The following is a 21,054-nucleotide window of genomic DNA, read 5'->3' as shown; positions in this document are numbered from 1 at the left end:
GGAATGCGTATTAATGTGTACTTAGTGCTGCCCCTCAGGGGTTATAAAAATTCCAGACATGTTTATATCAAATGAACGTGATGAGATTTTAATATGGCAACATTTGGTATTAAGGAATGATGGATAATCAGACGACAACGGGTAGAAACCAGTGACAAAATTAAAATCGTTCCTTTAAAAAAAAAAGCCACGTTGCACCCCTTATATGATTTGTCACTTTTTATAACTAATTACTTCACCTGAAAAATTTGCTTTATTATTAATTTGGAATGCATTTATTCAAAATTTCGCCTTATTATTTCGTGAAACTAGAAATGTGAATATAGGAGTCAGTCTGCTACAAATTCCGCACGTAAACTAAAAAGCGTATATTCTAAAAAATAAAAGCAGAACTAAAAATCCTAAAATGGAATGAATGTCAAAAATAATTTTTTAAATTTTGATTTAAATACTGACAAAAGCAGGTGATTAAATGATTTAATGGAATAGTTAAGTTAAATTAAACTTAACTATTACAAAAAACAAATATTATTACAAAGTATATACCGAACATAATTGTAAAACTAATAAATAAAAACATTTCACGGAAATGAAACTGTTATCATTAAAAAGATAATTTTTTGAATTTGAAAATATTGTAAAAATAATTTTTGTAAGATAATCTTTTCGGAATATATAATTGAAAAATATCGAAACGCTGCTTAGTTTTTAATTAGCATACTTTAATAAACTTTTGTACTTGAATATTGACAGTGACTTATCTTGAAGAGCATTTAAAATAAATTTCATCAAGATAGAACAAAAACAGTAAATTAATGCAAAAGGCTTACAAGTATATATATTCATTCCTATATGCACATATATCATCCCCAACTATTTAAACATTCAGAAAAATTTTAAAAGCTTGATAAATAATGCTTTCTTGAAAAGAAGGAAAAAGAAAAAATAAAAAGAAAGAAAAGAATTAAATCTATAGTTCAATTCAGTAAATTTCTTTTCACAACATTAGGTGCAAACATCGTTAAGATGGGAGATTGTTCCTTCTCGAGTAGTAGGAGCACCGCATCAAATTTGGTGGCTGTAAGCCAAACGGTCTAACTTGTAAACAATTTTTGAACGACTTTCTTCCCTAATTACATATGGCAATTTACAATTAATAAGACAATTTATAAACATCCTAATGTTTAAAGCAATCTGTATATTTACCCTTTTATTTCAATAATTTGATAAATTTGAGCTAAAGAAATCGACCCTTAAGGAAACTATACGATATCGTACTATTAAAAAGAGTAAAGAAAATGAGTTATTTGGAGGGAGATTTGCAATTGGATGAATAATAACAATTTGTTGGAACAGTAATGACAATCAGATTAATTTTTTTTTCTTGTTTAAAATTATACAACAGAATTCGATTGCTGTTTTGCATCAATAGGCAATGTAAATAATTACCATGTTTCACTACAGATTTTTTTTTTTTTTTTTTGTGTGTGTGTGTGTGTGTGTGTGTGTGTGTGTGTGTGTGTGTGTGTGTGTGTGTGTGTGTGTGTGCGTGTATGTAAAGCATTTATTTGTAAAATTTTTCATAGCTATTAAACTTATGATAAAGTAATTTTTCTCATAAAAACTGGGATTTCGAATAGGACATTAATACAAATGACGTAAAATACAAAAAAAAAAAAAGACTTTAAAACAGAAATATTACCAAGATATTAAAAACAATAATAAATTACACAAATCTAATCAGCATTATTCAATACATGAATTAAAAAAAAAATCAATGCAGTTCAGAATATGAAATAAGATTAGCGAGTTTTAAAACAAATTGCTATTTTAAGATTAAAACTATTATTTAGTAGTTTATTATGAAGTATGAAATTAGATCGTTAAAATTCAAAATCTTTGTTCCTATTATATTATTCGTAACATGACCTTCTTTGTAATTTAATTCTTCTTTTTAATTATACGTAAGAGATGCAGAGGAGAGAGGAAAATAATAATCTTCGGAATCGGGGAAAGAAACACGACATTCAAGACAGTTTTAAATATCGAAATATTCAAGGATAGAATAACAATACATGGTAAAACCTTTTTCTAAAAGGAGTGGAAAGGGGAGATTCTCGGTTTTGGTTTGTATCCAAGAATGAAAAATAGATTGAATAGCAAAAGTTTCTGCCAAGTTGTAAAGAATACGTTCGAGGGAGGACGGGGAGGGGGAGAAATAATTTGGATTTCATTTCAGTGCTCATAGGAAAATATTTTTTTTAATGCTTTTCCTCAGAATTCGGAAATAGAAATATTAAAAATGGGGGGGGGGATAAACGAATTCTTGTGATAATCTAACAATTTCGCTATATTCTTTCTAATTTAACATTAAAGATCAATTATTTTTTTCTATTATTTTTTAAATTTCATTTCATTTTTTTTTATTGACTTCAAAAACACGCCGCGTAATGTTTGATAAACAAGGTCAATAAATATTATAAAAATAAACGACATCTAGAATTACAAAAATTCAAACCTATAAAAACAAACTCATTTATTTAGAAATAAGATACTACAAAAACAAACTATTATTTAATTTTAATTAAAACTTTATATATAAATGATTTAAAATTTTTGTTCTTGTGAGATAATATGTCAATATACAGTTTAAAAAATGAAACTCAGATATTAAATCCTTATGTCTCTCTATTTCTATAGCATTAAATTCAGAAATTGGTCATGAATATAGTGTTAAAATAGGTCGCGTAAACGGAATGACAATTATTATAGAAAGACTAGAACATCATAATTTCTGTTAGTTGCTTTACCTCAACAAAACAATGCTGTCAGTAAAAACGCATTTACAGAACCAAAAAGCAAACGACGAATTTGTTGCAACCGCTCGATTGATCCAGATTTCTAACTAATGAGTGCTATTACTGATAAATCAGAAATCATAAACATTATGTGCATTTTACTATTTATTTTATGATTTGCAATCATTCTTTATCGCTTACGATTCAGAATGATTGCAACTGAATCTGAAATGATAAGGAATGATCGCAATGATCTGAAACGACTGAACTATAGTGGACAATGGGATTCGGAAATATTAGCAAAATTTCGATTTGCAATAATCTTAATATAAAATGAAACTCATAGTGAAAACGTGCAGTGTAAGGAGGAGGGGTTATAAGCATGTTTTTTTTTTGTTTGTTTTATTACATTAAATATGGGAAAGGATACTGCAGATGAACTTAGCAATACCAAATTCCGCTGGAATGAAGAAGGTTCAATTTGGCTAATCATTTCACGCCATACGGATAGCTTAATAATCAACAAATAGTAACTTTATAATTAGATTTTAATATGCACCGGAACTTTACAAATGGCAGATTTTCAACAAAATTGAGTTTCGAATTTTCTATGCAATATGCTATTAAGTCTATAATACGAAATCATTAAGAAATATTTTTCGTACATATATATATATATATATATATATATATATATATATATATATATATATATATATATATATATATATATATATATATAAAAATAACGCCATTTCTCTAGTATATTTGCCGATTAAAAAAGTCACTAAAAATGGCGTTCCCGCTTATTATAACGAATAAATGATTTTACATTCTACTAATCATTTCTATAGCAAAACGTGCCCGTTTAAATTAGAATATGACGAAATAATTCTCCTCATTAAATAATTATTGAATGGAATTACAAAATTCACAGAATAAGATAAATATAAAATATAATTAATTCAAACAAAAGATTGTTTCATACAAATGGTAAGAAATGATAAATTTCACAAATATTAATTACTAGAAACGATATCCAACAAAGCAAAGAGACTGTTACGTTAAGATACATAAAGGGTATTGTTTCCTAATAAATAAGTTTTTTTTCCAGCTTTCGCAATTCAGTTTCAATAGAAAATATAAAGATGGAATTATTACACAAATATTTTATCATTCCTATTTGCACTCTTCGTCTTTTCGATTCAATTGGAAAAACAACAGAACCATTCATCATTAAAAAAACATATATACACAAGTATGAGAGATAGGTTTAATAACATTTATTTGTTGAATGAAATGATTATTTGTTCCTCTATTCAAACACCATCAAAATGGAGATATTAAAGTCTGAAATAATAGCGACATCAAAATGAAGGAAGGAAATAGTAATAAATGAATCCATCGCAAAAATGAAATAAATTTTGTAAACATTTATTGTATCCTGAAACAATTAGGTCTTATGCAGCGATTCTGAATATATTGAATCGAGAAACAAAAGGAGATATGAATGTAAAATTCTTTATTGCTCCTTTCATTTATTCAGTCTCTCTCCTCATAAACCGGGCAGAATTTTCAAGAATACTATTAAGAAAAATATAAAATTTTATCACAGGTATTGGAACAACTTGGAAATAATTTGAGTCTCTCTTACGCAACTTTAATGAAAATGGGCCTTCAAAACTTGCAAATAAGTTTCTGCTTTTGACATCGATATTTTAAGATGAAAAATTTATTTAAGTTTTAATGCTTTATAATATTCTTGGAATAAATACATACGGTAAAACACCATTTACACTCCTTCAAGGGATTGATGTAAAACAACGTACAATTGAAAAGAATACAATCGAATTTTTAATAAAAAGCTATGATTATAAAAACTGTTATATACTATTTAAAACAATATTAAAATTTTTTAAATTGAGCATTTATCTCAAAAGTGATTAAAAATAGTATTTTCATTTTACATTTTGAGTATCAATTATACATTACAGATTTATGTGTATGCAAGTAGGCGTTTAATTTTTTAAAGAATCTTTAATCACCGTTTGTTTAAAGAGAAGGGAAACAAATTCTATTCTAGTAGTGTATTTAGTACAAGTACATTGGAGAAAAGAGTTATTTTTAAATCTAAATTAAAAGCTTGAAAAGTCTGACTTACTTGATACAATAGGTACCTCTAAAACACAATACTCTTTATTTTTTCCCTTATAAATCGTAAGTCATTTGTACACATTGTATTACCTTTAACTGAAATATAAATGTCGACCTCTGGCAGATTATTTCATTTGTAGTTCTTTCTTTTTAATAATTCTATGCATTTCCGTTCGAAATTTCAAATAAATTCTCGTCCATTAAAAGTGATTTATATAAGAACATTTTTGAAATACGTTTATTTAATATATTTTTCTAGGTCCTTGATACATCTCATGACAGTGTGTACAAGGGCTCAAGGAACTCTAAGGTTCTCAATTTCCACAATCTTGTTATTCCTAAAGAGTGGCATCATAATTCAAATACCTAATAAATATAGAAGTGCTTTTTAGAAATAATTAGGATTAATTATGGAAGATATGATTCTGATTAACTTATAATAACAGTTTTAGTAGTCTAGAGGGTTAAGGTCATAGGAAGAACATGAATCAAAGAAGAACATTGTGCTTTTCACTCTATTAATACTGAGAAGCCCCAAATGCCCGTTCAAAGAAATACTCAAAAGATACCCGCGTATACGTTTGATTAACGACAATCTGTTAAGTGGGAGTCCTCTTTTGTACATCATTCCTGAAGAAAACATATTGTCATTGCGATTTTCCAGAAATGAGGAATTCTTATCTGTGAAAGAAAATCTCAGGCATTCCAGTATTCTAAGGTACCTGAATTTGAATGATCTTAGAAATGACAGATAAATTGCTTGAAAATTTTCCCCAAGGAAAAACCTCTAATATGAACCAACTTCCCATGAAAGTTCTTCACGAAACAACGCACTTCCATGCATTCAACTTCAAGTCTTCTTAGGTGTTTCAAGACTGCTCCGAGTAACAGAATTATCGCATTTTATCTCGAATTCTTGATTCATGGAAATGATCAACGGAAGAGCAAACCGAATAGTATCACCGCTATACTTTTGTTTGAACCTTTTCTTCTCTTTCTCATAACAGTACGAAGAATATTAAAAAAAGAGTTTAAGGGTCATTCCGTTTTTCCATGCTTATATAAAACTATACATAATATTAAAAACAAACTGAGTAAATCAGTGATTAAGAAAAATTTAAATTCTATTTTATTCTGGCAGTAAATATGTTTAATAATTTTTCTCGTTTCCAAACAAATTAACGGAATAAGGCAACGAAGACTCGCACCTCTTAAGATGTTTTTTTTGAAAACATATTTCGACATTGCAATTATTAAATACAGAATTCTGTAATTTTTTCTGACAAATTGCAAGGAAAACTTTCGTAATTCTAAAAATAATAGACGGTTTCCCACGATATACCATTTTTCAATATTTTCAGTCGATTTGGGGCCCTTGCCAACGGTAAATGGACCTTGCCTTTCATGTGCCCCTGCCGCCAAATTATTTTTCTTCCGCAAAAAAAAAAAAAAAAAAGTGACAGAAGCTGATACACTGGGCAACCAGTTGCCACACAAGCACCTCCATTAAAATCAGCGCAACCAAAAAAAGAACTACAACACATCGATCCGCAGGTGCGCACTCAAACCAGCGTCACAGATAACAGAGAAATTCCTCACTGTCCTAATACATAGCCTTGTCTGCCAGGCACAGTTAAAAAGAAATTATCGAGAGTCACTTACTCGCTAATATAATAAAGAAAGGCACGAGGAAAAAAAAATAAAATAAAAAGAAGTGGACCAACATTACAAAGAATTACATAAACATGAAGTACAAGTTTGATTCATTCGCGAAAATAAGATTAACCTTTCCACCCATCGTGTATGCGGTGATTAGTGGGTTCAAGTTATCGGAAAAAGGAAGTAGAAACAAGTAGGGAAAACTTTTTAAAAGCATAGCTGGGGAATGGTTCAGACATTACAACACTTCGCTGAAGGTCGCTCGCCGTTTTTAAAAGTTTCGGTCATTTGATCTTAGATGAATCGTTAAGGATTAACAGAATGTTCTAAGTTAATGAGGTTAAACGAATACAGGGAAAGGCAGAGGGTGAAACGAATAAAAAGAGTTGTTTGAATAATATCTAGTTGGATAATACAAACAATAAAGACTGAAATAGTAAGAATAGCATATCCAAATGGAATCGAATTTTTTATATATTTTATAAAGCAAACAATACCTATTAATTCTTATCCACTCTTATTTAAAAACATGTAAATAAAAGTTATACATGATATCTGTCTAATCAGTGAAAGAAATGGGATTTGAACCCAAGGAGATTTTCTACACATTTCGGACATTTTTATTATAACAAAATCAATGTTATACCTTTAATCAAACTTGGTATTCATTTTAAGGACCCGAGATAACCACTTCTGAATAATTTTACTTCGCAGAGAGGTAATACACATTAAATAATATGGGGACATTTCCAAATTTTTTTTTTTAAGCTTTGATATTCACGTTAAACACATTTTCTTTCCCTTATTTTCTTTCTGCTTTTCATTTGAAAAGTATCATTTTATTTTAACTCGAAACTTTAATCACTTTTGCGAGTTATCTACTATCACAAAATTACCTAATTTCGCTGATAAATTAGATTTACGATATTGCAAAATAAAATACAAACATCTCATCTTATCTGTCAATTCAACCTTATTGGGGTGAAATCAACACCTCCTGGTGCATACGCAAAAGTCTTCGTGGGAGACAGTTGCAATCAAACACCTTAAGTAGGAATTTTAAAGAATTTAAATTTAATGGCTACTTCTGCATTAGAACGGTTTTATATTTCCATCATGTCTGCTTGTTATTAGTAATTTAAAATATATAATAGCATTAATTACTTACAGCTTTCGTTAAAAAATAAAATAATTTTGCGTGCAGTAAAATCTAAAGCCATGTCAACAAACATGACACAAGACTGGAGGAGGGAAAATATTTTATAAAATAACGAATTGTGCCGAATATTAACCAACAAGAAGTAAAATAAATATGATTTATAAAATGGATAAAATTATGTAAAATATGTTTGAAGTATTATAAATATTTTAAAATTTAAAATGTAATCGATCTGAAAAGTAATAAAATTCGATTCCAAAATTGCCGAAATCCATATTTCCACGGCAATTATTATGCTGTTTAAATAGACACTGTTAGCAAAAATAGGATGCTCGTTTCATATTTTCTTTCCATCCGAATGCGTGTACACAAACTGTTGATGATTCGAACCCCGTTCGCAACGATTTATCAAATGAAGTGAAATGATGCTTCCAATTATTTATGCAAATGTTTTTCACTATATATAAGAGCGGAAGCACTGATACTTAGATGCTTAGACGTAGATGCTTAGATGTAGATTCAGATTTTCTTTTTTTACTTTTGTTCGTAGCTGTGTCGGTGTGATATTTTATAATGTATTAAATGTTTGTTTGTTTGTCTCAAGAAATAAAAGTCTGTTTTTAAGAAGTCTTCTCGACCTGCAACATTTTATAAGAACCAGTCACAAGCATTTTTCACTGCTATTATTAGAACATTTTACTCTGCGGGCCTTACAGACGATTGATCTTGGCAATTACAGGGTTTGAACCCAAATATCGTCCGACAGACACAAAAATAATCCGATAATTATTTAACAATTTAACAAATTGTTAAAAAGAAAGAAAAAAAATGAGATATAGAAGCGGGACGAACAGATTAAAAAAACGAAACGAATTCAAAAATAATATGGAAACGTTCCCCAATGGAAAGATGAATGAACGTCGAGCATGTCATCCTGGGCCCCTTTTCTAACTTCCAGAAACGGATTGGTACGTGATATCCTTAAATTTAGATACCTCATCTTGCTTTCCTCTATCAATCCGACAGAAGAAACCTACACCAAATCTCCACCAGAAACTTCCAGATTCCAAGTCGAAAAAAAGAAACCACATATTTCTTGATTGCCGTTCCGTCTGTAAAACGAATCAGGAAATGGGACACTGCACTCTTCAGCTCTGAACCCAATGCCTACAGCCTATTTGGCTTTTATTCAAAGAGAAGCCTCACTTCAAAGCAGGGTCGGTGATATTTATCAGTCTCTGAAATCGACAAGAGACGGGATCCGGACTCGGGTTCTACAGCAGAAGGAATTCCTGAGCATTATATGACATGGCAACGTCTCTTTAACATCTGAAATACGACTTGCAGAAAGTCAACAGGCAGGAAGAAGAATTATGTTTTTGAAACGGATCGTTTTCAAAAGAACTAAAACTGCTTGCAAAAATAAATAAAAAAGAAACACAAAGAGATAAAACAACAGACGTTTAGAAAACAAAACAAACAAAAAATGTAAGTTGTAATAGGTTAACATCAATCACTTGAACGATTTCAAATATATCATCACTATACTAGTTATTATTTTAGCTAATTTTTTAGATAATTCGTGAAGGATATCGATCGATCTTATTTTAATTATGCATCACCATGACTACACCTCAGCAGTTATAATCCATCTGTAGGAATTTTAAATATTGTCAACTGAATTGAAGAATTTCGAAAGCTACGAAAGATAGCATTGCAGGTGAATGACATAAATAGCTCTTGTTATTACAACGGTAAAGGCCAGTGAAAACGAGCCACACTAGATTTTTATCACATTTCACATACGAAGTTGTGAATCACTTAAAGGATTTAGTTTAATTAATTAATTTATTTTTAGGTCTGATTTTGAAAGAACACGATACCTTATTTTCGGCCGAATCTTACAAAGAAGATAATAAAGACGACACCTCAGCAGGCATACAACTCTCCTAACTTCTGCTCCACGCCAACAAGAGAACATTGAACCACGAGAGTACATCACATCACACCTGTATACATGACAGTTCTTCAATGGAATTGAATTTCGGACTTGGAACTCTAAAAGCCCCGAATGCGAAACTTTATCATCAGGCCATCGCAACCTCTCCACTTAAAGATTTGCGCAAGATAATGCAATCATTTATTTTATTTCCAACCGGGACTTTTTCAACAGTACTGTTTGCAAACTTTAAATTTACAATGCCATTTTTATAAATTAAAAAAAAAAAGTAAATTATGCGTGTTTACAGCTCGCTGTTCACTCCGCCAGTAGGCAAAATCAAAGTACAACATGAACAATTTTATTAAATAGAACATCAAATACAAGCGTTTAAAATTGAAATCAGTGCAAGCATATTGATAGATTAATATTAAAAATCCGATTATCACATCCACGACCTCATAACTCATCAATTTAATTTAAAATCCCGTTTTGAAAAAAATAAAAAAAGAGCTTTTTGGAGCAAACTCCGCAATTGTGTACCGCAATCCAATGACAAGGATAAAACACCTGAAATTACACCTTTCCAAATTTTCGCACCACACCAACAAGAGAATGTTTAGTCAACGATACCAGCTTAATGCACATATGGTTCACATATAAAGGGGATATTTTAGTGGAATCAGGTTTTGAAACAGAAATTCTTAGACCCCTAACACCGATATCATGCAACCATGTCACCAAGGCCCTAAAAACACCTGGGAGCCGTGGCATCTATGACGCAAACTTGGGTTGTCACTGACTAATTAATGGAAATACTTCTGAGATGGTTGAAAGAATACCCGCCTTCGTAGAGTCTGCCTACTCGCTTGATCTGCGAAGTACATGGAAGAATGCAGACTGACTTGAATTGTGGATTTTTATAGCCTTAACGAAAAGTGTGAATGACTGAAAAACTTTATTATTAAGCTAACCAAACGTGACCACGATACATCTCTGCCTGCATCAAACAAAGACACAATAATACCCATTTCTAAGAGTGAATATCACCTGTTCTCCCACTCCTAGCAAACATTGCCGCATTAATACACATGAGGGTGAGAACACTTTGTATCCCATTTTCTCTTCTACATGCAATCACCCACAGTTTGATGGATGAGTTCCTGCAGCATCACACCATCCTCAAACAATTCTCGCCCACAACGATTCCAATTCGAAACGCAATCCCAAACTGGGCTTCCCCTTTCCACAGGCAGTAGAGGCCCGGCGGGGCGACCCGCAACATAATTTGGAATGGATGGGGGCGAACCCAGAAAAGAGAAAGAGATAGATAAATTGAGCGGCCGCAACCTGACAGTTGAGGCAGATAAGGAGGGATATTTACGGGCGGTTGATTAGGATCGGAGATGTCTTCTCATTCAAATGATACGGGTGTGTGAAGTCAGCTGCGACTGAGGAATTCGACCGAGAATGGAAATGAAGTGCCGTTCTCTTCTATCTCCTTTGTGTTTTTCTGCAAAACGATAAAGGATGTCCACCCAGCAAGCAGAAATGTTCACGCCTAGCTGGGAAGTGTGAAGTCAGACGCGAAAATAACTATGTTTTGAAAAGCCAGGATGAATTAGTCTTGAGTAATATTTTTAAACACTAAGATCAGGGCACAGCATTTGAATTAAGTCTCGTTTTTTCTCTTTTACTTTCTCGTATACGAAGTAAGCAAAGAATATTAATCCTTAAAAAATATGGAATTAAGATTTCGACAAATCTCCAAGTCTCAGACATCTTTGAGTTCGGAAAACACATTTTTGGAATTAACACTACCTAAAAACGAATAAAATTTGGTATGTGGTCTCTACACCAAATTTGTAAATTTTCTAAGGAATTTTGAAAGAAATCTATTCAGAGGACGTCTGTTTCTGGCTATTCGAATATAAGCTAACCCAATAACTACAAATCGAGGCGAGCTAAATTTATAAAATTTTGGAAAGCAAATTTAACGTCTAATCTATAGATATGTATAAAACTTGGAACTAAATCCTTTAAGGGGTTGGTTGACCTTGCACCGGTCTGTACGTTCACAAGCATGTGAATGCGATAAATGGCTGAAATTTGGCTTTGAATTTCAGACGATAGTTTCAATTTTGTGTCATATTTTGGTTTCAATCGGTTGGGGGGAAAGAAGGGGGGAAGGCGTCCAAATTGTATATTCGTTTTTCTGGTACTTGTGAAAAAACTGCATCTTAGCGATTAATAATAATAATAATAATAATAAAACCCGCCAAAGATCACATGCTAATAAGTTTTATCTTAAATATTACTTAGCAATAACATGTATTTTATTATATGAAAGCACATTTATTAAAGAAAACGGGACAAATTTTCAGGTTTATTCAGCAGGTTTTATTTGTTGGTAAATTAAGTAATATAAAGATTTCTTAAATGAAAAAGAAAAAATGTATTACGTCATAATATATTTTTTTCAATGGTCAATTACTGATCATTTGAAATTTAATTTTATATATTTGTAATTTTGGAAATGCTGTTCATAAATATTAGGAGATACAGAGATGGCAAGTTTTCAGGAATTGCATCATGCTCATTGTGATATTTTTCATAATAGGAATTTTTTTTAAAAAAAATCGTTTACAGAAGAAAGGTTAAAATGATCTCTTTCTCATTTTTTTTTTTTTTTTTTTTTTTTTTTTACTTTAAGCATGAAATGCTAGTCGTTTAAATGACTTAAAGTTTTATAAACTTTTTCCTTCCTTTCTGTAAACATGCAATGTTTATTTTTATTCACAACAATTACAAAACGAACCTTTATTCCCACCTTGGGAATAAATTAAAAATTTTATTAAAAAATATACATATAAATGTAAATAAAATAGAAATAGGTTCAATATCATAAAATAATATAACCTTAACCGGCTATTCTGACCCGCTCAAAGGCATACGGAAAAATACAAATGACCGGACCGCCGCGACATTACACATTGGTGGGAACTATGGTTGAGTCTTAAGATCATCACCGGCCGAGGTACAACCTTCCCCGAGGGAAGTACATCCATAGGTCCATAGGTGGTAGCGCACTCCCACCATTTCTGTACCTATCACCACACCGAAAGCTTCCTATACTCATTTATGAGGTGCCCTCCAGTAGGAGTCATAAAATAACAAAAATAAACTGGATATTTCTGGAAAGTATAAGATAAAAAATATTTACGATGAAGAAATATGGTAATATATGCAGGCTGAACAAAAGAAATATGTGCTGTATAATAACTAATATGTTATCTGTATTATATGATTTTCTTAAAAAAATATTTATTTCCTGTTTAGTCAGAAAATAAGGAATAGAAAATAATACAAAAACAGGGAAAATATTTCGGATTAAAAGTTGTATGTCCTTTGACACCTCTAAATCATGAATGATTCAGAGAGTAAGGAGGCGGTGCATTATGATCAAGTTATTATCCATTACAGTGACAGGCAGAGAAACAATTTTGACAATAAGTTGCAACTTCTAGTAAATCTAATCGAAGCACCATGGATCGCAACAAGGCAGAATAGCAAACTGGGCCCACACATAAGCAGAACAAAATATTGTCAATATGCATAACTTAACAACAAAATGTTCCTTCTTTCATGAACTCGATGCATTCAAAAATTCTTTCTTTCCCCCCTAACACAAAGTTGCAAATCGTATAAAAGGCGATATTTCCATGAAAATGGATACAAATTTAAAATCCTGCCGGAGCAAAACTCTTATTGACATAAGAGAAGCAAACACAAAGAGCAGTTTGCATTTCGTACCAAAAACACATTAAAAATCACATTCATTTCGTGCACAAAATGCTATATTTGGTGAAAAGCAAATCACAAGCTGAACATTAAAGAAACAAAATAAAAATAGAATAGAATTTTCCAATAGCTCCAGCTTTTCTTCTCTGTTTTGAGAATCATTAGAATTCGAAACTCAGTCGACAAACAAGTTTTTTTTTTTCTTATAAAAAAAAAGCCAGCAACATTTTCCTAAGCCTTTATGTAAACGAATATTGTGCAAACAAGTTGTTTCAAGCAAGGCGAAACTGAAGGCGTAAATACTGGCGAAGAGACAGTGAAAACAATCCGTAAGGCGATTGGTGTGGGACTTGCATTAATTCCCCTTTGTCATTACCTCAGATGCTCGCTTTTATAATAATAATCGTAATAACAGAGGGACGGTATGCAAATATGCGAACTGTTATTCAAAGATACGTTTCAGATATAATGCTTCAAAAATTTAAAACAGAAGTACGTGTACCAAATAAATTCCAGATGGCAAGGAGGGCTGTCTTAACCAGCAGACTAAATAGACTGAAACCCAGAAGCACCATTTGCTCAACTCCCCTCTGCTCATCTATTTCATTAGTTATTCGTTGTGCTACAAGATCCTAAATTTCTATTACGATTTTAATATTACATCAAATTATTTTAACCCAGAATGCTCAGATTTGCTAAAACAGCCCTGCTGACAGTATGAAGACATTTATAGTCTTAATTATATTTTAGTGTGCTTAAAAATAAATGGTATATTCGAAAGGAAATTAATTATGTATAGTATAAACATTTATTATCGTAGTACATTAAATTTTTTTAAGTAATTTTTCTTGCGTTCTAACAGGAAAAAAATGCTTCATTTTCCTAAAAAGAACTCTAAACTGAACTACAATTCTAACAAAATACATTTACATTCGTTTTAAATAATCTTTTGCATTCTGATAGGGAAAAAACATTGTAGCTTTTGCCAAATCTTGCAGTTAAATAAACGCGTTTTTTTGGGAGCCGCTTAAGAGAATTATTTATGTTTTGTGAAATGAAAAATTTAAAATATTTAATTTCACACAATTATTTTCTATTCTTAAAAAACAAATATATATTATTTCAAATGAAACCATCGATCGTATGGTTTTTCAAACTTATCTGCTAAATTATATATAAAATAAACTGTAGTAAGGAATTTTAAAGAATAGCTATTAATTCTCGAACCTCCTATTAATTTCTTATTCTTGAATTTGCCAACTAGTTTCTTAAATAGTTTTTATCGAGTTGAAAGGGGTAAAAAAAAAAAGGCTTATATTATAAAATCCAAGTTAATAATTTTTAATTGCTGGGTACAATTTCTAATATTGAAAGATTTAATCTCGAATAGAAGGGTCTCCTATTTTTTTATTCAATAATATTTTTAAACTCCAGTTAATGATGTTTGAAAACTAAGCTGCTTAAAAAATTATCAGGAGTTGCTTTTTAAAAATTAATTACAAAAATAACAAAGAATGATTATTGTACGTTAGAATCCATTTAAAATCAATAGCCAAAATGTCTAATAACGCAGTAAATATTGCCTAATAACTTTCCTTCGTATTTATATCATAAACTTAAATCATCAAAAATTAATATACTTGGTTTAAAAAGTCGTTCAACAAATTTTTTTCTAAACAGACAGCGTAAAACACGAACCCTTCATATATATATATATATATATATATATATATATATATATATATATATATATATATATATATATATATATATATATATATATATATATAAAGAGATAAAAATACTTATCAAAGAGATATGCCTAAAGTACATAACTTAAGTCAATGTTTTGGACAAAACTATAGCCATGTATTTATTCAAGACATTTATTTATAGGTATCATCGGGGAAGAAAGAAAATTTCAAAAACTAACAACAAATGTTAAACTACCCATTTATAATATTAACATATCTATTCACTTAAGTTCTATTTATATCACAAGCGGAAGGCGTAAGATTTTTAAAACCCATTTTCTTTAATTAAAAAAAAAAAAAGGTGTCACAGTTGCGTTAAGCGCGGCACCTACACAGCGGCGACTTCATTAAGAACCCATCCCTTAGCAAAGTGACAGGATCGGGAAATAATAATGAGAAGAAACCGTGGCGGTGCCTGCCAAGAATTAAAAAGACAAAACAACGGAGCATACCAGATGCATCACGCGGGTTCTCTCTTAACAGCTGACACTCACGAAAAATCTCAATTTTCATCTCATCACACGAAGCATCCTGCTGAGTTTTGCAATTTTTTAGGGCTTAATTACAAGATAAAAATATAATGCTTCGGGAGGGCTTTCTTCTCTCGCTCCCTCTGCGGTTGGGTTTCTCGACGTCTTAACGAGTTAGTTAAGCTCTATTTTGCCGTGGGTAAAAGAATGGAAGGAAAATCCCCCCCCCTCCCCCGAAGGGAAATAGCTATTAGAAGATTCATTGGCGGATTATTTCCGTATCCTTAAATTAGCGTAAAAAGAAAAGAATAAAAGTATAAACAAATCAAGCTTATAGAAAGAAATACGTAATGTATCTATATGTTTGATTAAATAATGCTGACTATGATCAAAGTATTTTCAAAATAATTGAAATTTTAACTGTCAATAATTGATATTATGTGAGATAAAACCTATATTTACAATGAAAGTAGCTTCTTCCGCTTTTTCAAGTAGCAAGAAGTCGATTATATGAAGAAATCGTAGGAATACTCTGACGTTATTCATCGACATGCTGTGTTTGTCTGCATTTTGTCAGATTGAGATATTACTGAATATCGATTTTTTTTTTTAAATTGTATAGTTATTCTATATTTTTACAAATGAAAGTATAACGGAAAATATAAATATATATACAATCCACCTGGATAATCTCAGTCAAAATAAACATACTGATAGCCACAAACGTAGCAAAAATCGTGAAATTCTGTACGATATATATTGACATAAATCAACATAATTATTAACGTTTTATTAAAAAAAAATCGTCAAAATTAAGCCGTGGATATCAAATTTCAAATCATTGATTTAAATTAAGTTTATGAGAAATGAACAATAATAGAAATTTTACAAATTCAATTTGATTCCATGAATCCTGGCTGATTCTTCGTTTGGCTGGTTGGTTCGTTTGGTTTCTTAAAATAATTTTATCAATATAATAAAAAACTATATTTTTTTTTAAAAATATAATTATTTTTTAATTTTTAATACGTAATTTATAAATGCAAAATTTTTATAATGCAATGTTGTTGTAATGTAAAATGTTATGTTAAATTTTTTCTCAAATTCACCAATAAATGATGCCACTTATAAGAAATCAAAATTTAATTAAATTAATTGATAATTAGGTACAAAAATTATTAAAATAGTATAATGTCAATAATAACACAGGTGAAAATTTTTTTTAAATATTAATACATCAAAAAATGAATGAAAAAAGAATTAAAAATTCCATTCTAGAAAATTTTCAACAAAACTTTTAAATACTAGGACATCAGAAAATGAATGAAAACAAGATTAAAAATTCCAGTCTTTCATACATAAATGATCATACTAAGCAAAAAAAAAAAAAAAAAGAAAAAAAAAAAGAATGCATTTAAATTTCTGCACCTGTTTTACATGATCAATAAACTATCCTTATCAAAGGGAATTCCTTCTCTAATAAAAGATTATTTTTTTATTTTATATTTTGATTCCTAATTTAAATCCAACGAAGATGCCCACAAAGGCAGTGCTCTGAAGACAACATGACCTAGTCTTCCATCTTTATTTAATTAGTAAAAGGAAACGGATTATTACAATAAACTTTAAATGATGAAATCATTCAGCTATAGGAATGTGGTATCTCACTACTAAAACTCAAGACAGAATTTTCTCCAGAAAAATGCTATAATTTAATCTCTCTAAATAAAATACCTTTTTTTTCTCTCTCTCTCTTCTTTTGGTCTGTTTTAAATGGTTTCATGTTAGCGTCTGTTGAAAGCTAATGATGTCGATCATAGTAGATTAAGGAGTCTGACAAAAAGCGCTTGATCAGGGAAAATGAGTCCCTAGACAGTCGTCAAAACAGAGATGCACTAATGCCGCGCGTTTTCAACCGTGGTTATCTTTTGAGATTATATTTGCTTACGTCTGTCCAATGCATTAGCTGAAGCTTCAAGATTTCCAAGAATCAGAGAACGCTAATACACTGATGGTAAATAAATAAATTAAAAAAAAAATTATAGCATCTGTCTCTATGACAAATAACTAATAAAATGTTTACATAAAATTGAACTATGGAGAAAGTGGATTCTTAAACAAACAAAAAAAAAAAAAAAAAAAAATATGACCAGCATTTAAAAAACATAATGCAGTGATATTTAAGGATCTTATACTTTTAGTTCTTGTCGTTTGAATTTCAGAATATTTTATTCAAATTTATTTTACGACAGTACTTCATTATTTTGAGATATTAATTTAGAAAAGATTTCAGAGATGGCAAACGATATGCAAAAAACAAAATTAATTATTATATTTTTAAATACTTGTGCATTTTAAAATAAATAGTGCAAATTTTAGTCGTAGCACGAAATCGTAGAAGCTGACTGTAATAAATATAATTAAAAAAAACTAGATAAATACAATTAACATAACAGATAAAGTTATTCAAATTAATTATTATAATTTTAAATACTTGAGCAATTTAAAATAAATCACGCAAATTTTAGTTGCAGCATGAAATCATAGCTGACTGTAATGAATATAATAATTAAAAAAAAATCCGAATAATACCGTTAATATAACAGATAAAGTTATTCAATTTTTTCAATTAAACAGATATGATGAGTTCTTTTAAATATGACACGAAAATTTTATATTAAGTTTCTAAAATGTTAGGCTTTCATTTCACTTTCAACCAAACTTTAAATAATTATGTTAAAAACGAATAATTAATCTAAAACAATTATTTTATTAAAAGAACCCATTTAATACAGGATACTTTGTTCGGATAGGTTTACTTAATAAGGAAAAAAATTACTGTTAAATTCATATGTTAAAAATTTAGTTCTTACGTAAAATTACTAAAGAAAAGATTTAATAACTTTATACAACTTTGGAAATTCAGCACCTAAAAATATTCTTGAAGTATTAATTAGAAAGAGTAATTTATGCGAGAAATTCTAACACAAGTGAGTCATTAAAGATATTAAAAAAAATGTTTCCATAAGAAGATTGCAAAAGATGAACAGTGCTAATTGATACGGCGCATATTTTAAAAAGTACTGAAATGCATTTATTAAGCTGCAAGTGAAGATCAAGTGTTCAGCATCTTAAGCGGCAAACAAGAGGGGGAGGAAAAACTATATCCACGAAGCTTTAATGAGCAAAAAAAAAAAAAAAAAAAAAACATTGATCATTAATTAATATTTGGGGTAACTGGATCTTAATTAAAGCTTCCTCTTCTTCCGCGTTTCGCCATTTGCTCTAATCGACAAAATCTAGTCGCAATTGAGCGATTTAACTACTTCAGAGCAAAAACACATATTGTTCTAGATTTACAGCAATCTTTCGTGAGTTGAGGGGTAAGATAACCCATCTTAACGGGCCTATATCGTTTTAACGTTTTACTGACACGATGAAAAAATAAATCGGCAAGATAATTTATATCGTAAATGAAAGAGCTTTTTAAAAAAGAGGCGCTAGATATAGTTTCGCGGAAAAAGGATGTATAAATAGAAGGGGTGAAATCATGTTTACGTGGAGCGGAAAATCGAAGTACTTACTCAAAAATTGAAACGTTCATTCAGTTTTAACCTCATAATTAGTGCTAGGAGATTCGACTATTTTAGAAAAACGAACATTTTTCTAGAAAATAATTAACAGCTGAATTGTTTTTTGTTTGTTTGTTTGTTTTTTGCGTCAATAGATTCATTTTATTTTCCCCTGTCCACCTTTTTTAATACGCAAAGATGTTATTCATATTGTCATATTTTCAGGTAGTCTGTACTTTTTCTGTATTCTCTGTACTTTTTTTTCTTTGTCCAACTTATTTTATGTTATAAACGTAAATCTAAAATCTAATTAGAATTTTAAAAAAGGGGGTCTTTGCTTCATACACACACACATACACAAAAAAGATCAAGAAATAGAAAATAAAAAGATAAAAATAATAAAAAAGGCTTTTGGTGCAGGCCCACTTATTATTCTCTGTACTTTGTAATAGAAAACTACTGAAGTCTGGTATATAATATCCATGACAAGTTAACTACCATTAGCATATATATATTAAAATAAATTACGTTTCTTTTCAGAACAAAATGCTACCAGAAATTTTATAAACAATTTCTTTATTACTTGAAATATGTTCGCTCGCTTCCAACATATTTTAAGATGTCGCTATTTTTAATACTGGAATGTTCCCCTATCCAACAGTACAACTACCATTAATTATAATCAAGTTGTTTAATAATAATCAAAATAGTTTTCCCTCCAAAACTTAAAACATTAGCAAGAGAAAATAACAGTCATTCACTCGCATAGGAAGAATCAAAACATATCATCTCATTACGTAAAAATAAATTTTCAACGGAAGATAATAGAAGTAATTATTAAAAGTTTGATACAACAACGGAGTAATCTGCTATGAATGAATTAAAAAAAAATAATAAAACATACAGTCAACTAATTTGTTAGAATATTTGATCGGAGTTTATTGCACACATTTAAGATAGTCTCTTCAACATCTCAATGCATTAAGTCTTCAAAAGACAAAAGAATAATTTAAAGACTCCGAAATAAAAGCGTTTTAAAGACGCTGCTTTATTTTATTCAACGTTCTCTCTAATTATAACTGAAAGAAGTCGCACAGTGAGCTTCAAACAATGAGAAACGAAGATTTTTCGCATATTTGCAGACTTACCAAGGACAGAGGGTAAAATAAGAAAGAAAAAATAAAAGTTCTTTTGAATAGGAGTGACAGAAAAGAATTCTAAGTCGGTATTTTGAATTGGGTTCCACAGTCAAGAATTCAGAAGAATATAAATGCCGGTTGTTCGTTGTTAGTTAGATAGTTCTTTAAAATTTTTATTCAGAATTCAAAAAGAAATATTTAAAAAAAACGACAGACACTAACTTAATATGTATATCAATATAACTGCATTAGAAGTAGGACTAATTACTGTCGCACGTTGATTTACACAAAATAAACATTGCAACGTAACAGAAAAGCCTTTAGTAAAAAAATTCAACGAAAGAACTCGCAATAAATAAATATTTGATTAAGTCTCTTCTCCTGCCATTTAATGAATTCTCGTTGATAAGCCGAGAAAAATAATAAATCAAAAAAACTAAAAGTCTAAGCATAAAAATTATGTATTCATTATCATATTTTGTAATAATTGTAAGCAGCCAGTAGTGCATTCGTTTTTTAAATAACAGGCAAAAGTAAAGTTATATTAATGAATAATTAAAATGATCGAAATTTACTAAACTTATACATACTAAATAAATTATCACTATG

General features: G+C 30.0%; 1 protein-coding gene across 3 annotated transcripts in view; it reads right to left on the bottom strand.

Annotated features, from left to right (window-relative positions):
- LOC129976742 (single-stranded DNA-binding protein 3-like) overlaps positions 1 to 21,054 on the bottom strand; it is a 297,319-nt gene that overhangs the window by 60,793 nt on the left and 215,472 nt on the right. The gene's annotated exons all lie outside the window — the stretch shown is intronic.

The sequence above is a fragment of the Argiope bruennichi genome, chromosome 7 (genome assembly GCF_947563725.1).
Source record: "Argiope bruennichi chromosome 7, qqArgBrue1.1, whole genome shotgun sequence".
Classification (NCBI taxonomy): Eukaryota; Metazoa; Arthropoda; class Arachnida; order Araneae; family Araneidae; genus Argiope; species Argiope bruennichi.
Note: the sequence above shows the minus strand (reverse complement) of the source record. Positions and strands in the feature narration are given on the sequence as shown.